Genomic DNA, 2,117 nt, shown 5'->3' with positions numbered 1-2,117 from the left:
GCTGAAGCCTGGCTTGGAGAATTTTGAGCATTACTTTACCAGCATGTGAGATGAGTGCAATTGTGCAGTAGTTTGAGCATTCTTTGGCATTGCCTTTCTTTGGGATTGGAATGAAAACTGACCTTTTCCACTCCTGTGGCCACCACTGAGTTTTCCAAATTTGCTGGCATATTGAGTACAGCACTTTCACAGCATCATCTTTCAGGATTTGGAATAGCTCAACTGGAATTCCATCACCTCCACTAGCTTTGTTCGTAGTGATGCTTTCTAAGGCCCACTTGACTTCACATTCCAGGATGTCTGGCTCTAGGTCAGTGATCACACCATTGTGATTATCTGGGTCATGAAGATCTTTTCTGTACAGTTCTTCTGTGTATTCTTGCCATCTCTTCTTAAAATCTTCTGCTTCTGTTAGGTCCATACCATTTCTGTCCTTTATCGAGCCCATCTTTGCATGAAATGTTCCTTTGGTATAGCTAAAACAAAATTCTACTCTTTTTTTAAAATAATACATGTGCCATGCACAAGGGGTATTTGTGCATGTCTTTGCTGCTGCTCTGGACAAGGGGATGGTACACAGAGTACATCTCTGACACACATAAGGATGTCCTTCTGTGACCCAGAAGCACAAATACGGCCTTTGGTCAGAAGTCAGGGAAAAAGCAGTAAGTTGGTGCTTCCAACGTGATCAACATACCACACCCCCTCCTCAGCAGTCATATACACCTGGGAATTTATCTTAAGGAAATAGTTTAAAGGGAAGAAAAGTCTGCATGTTCACGTATAGAATAAATGATAGTATGTATTAGAATTGACATGTGGATATAGTAACAATTCATCAATATGATGGGTAACATCAAATGTCTTCCATCAGAGAGGTCCCTGCCCATAAAGCACAGCGTCCAGTAGGAACTGGTTGCTCCTCCAAAAGTTCCTTTTCTTCCTGCTGTCCTTCGTAACTTTCCCTGTGGTGAAGACGGTCTCCATCTACACCGCCCAGGGCCATAGCCACTGGGAACACAGGACTTTAAGAGCCTGAAATGGGGCTCAAGCACCGAGGGAGAGATTTTCCTCCTGTTTAATCCTAATTAACTTACACTTGAGCAGCCACCGGTGTCTAAGAGCTGCCAGCCTGGACAGGATGGAGCTAGAAAATGACCACAAGTGTGAACTGGCCCCATAAAAAGGTGTTGCTATGACTCTCCTTTCTCCCAGGACCATGAGGACATTCACAGGAGCAAGTGACTCGCCTGCAATTGGAAAGCCAGTGACATCAGAGGACTGTCGTTCAGCCCAGCCCCCACTCCTGAAACGACCCCCAGCTGTAATCCCGTTGTCCTGGAAAAGAAGCCACACAGGCAAGCAGTGTCCCTGAAAACTCTAAATGCTCAGCACACAGCTGTGAAAGGAAGCTGGCCACAAGTGGCAGGATTTCTTTCAACAGCAAAAACACACGGAAATGTTGTTTCCCAGCTATGACTATGTCAGAGGAAACTTTCAAACTTCATATCGGTAGTAAGTGTGTCTGAGAGCCCCCACTGTGCTCCCAAGCTCTTGCTGTGATCAGATTTCTGCCACAGGAATTCCCAGGGAGACTTGATTGGATGGCCACATCCCATTATGCTGTCTCAGCATCATTCCATCCTGTTCCACGTTCTTCCCTAGGTCAGCAAGATTCCATGACACCACATGAAAGACAAATCATAGTCCACCCTGGTTTTTCTGACCTATTCTAATCCCAGATGTCTGCGCCTAAGACTGACACTTTGTGGTTTGTTCCACTCATACTGGAGCTCTAGAATCCTTATGTGGTAGCTTGGATTACTGTATCTACCCTGCCATTACTTTGCCAACAAAGGTCTGTCTAGTCAAGGCTATGGTTTTTCCTGTGGTCATGTATGGATGTGAGAGTTGGACTGTGAAGAAGGCTGAGTGCCAAAGAATTGATGCTTTTGAACTGTGGTGTTGGAGAAGACTCTTGAGAGTCCCTTGGACTGCAAGGAGGTCCAACCAGTCCATTCTGAAGGAGATCAGCCCTGGGATTTCTTTGGAAGGAATGATGCTAAAGTTGAAACTCCAGTACTTTGGCCACCTCATGCAAAGAGTTGACTCATTGG

The 2,117-nt window shown here is 45.4% G+C and overlaps 1 protein-coding gene across 1 annotated transcript in view; it reads right to left on the bottom strand.

Moving 5' to 3' along the window:
- Nucleotides 1–2,117, bottom strand: part of ST6GAL2 (ST6 beta-galactosamide alpha-2,6-sialyltranferase 2) — a 56,338-nt gene that overhangs the window by 10,352 nt on the left and 43,869 nt on the right.

The sequence above is a fragment of the Bison bison genome, unplaced genomic scaffold, assembly GCF_000754665.1.
Source record: "Bison bison bison isolate TAMUID 2011002044 unplaced genomic scaffold, Bison_UMD1.0 scf7180017864486, whole genome shotgun sequence".
Classification (NCBI taxonomy): Eukaryota; Metazoa; Chordata; class Mammalia; order Artiodactyla; family Bovidae; genus Bison; species Bison bison.
Note: the sequence above shows the minus strand (reverse complement) of the source record. Positions and strands in the feature narration are given on the sequence as shown.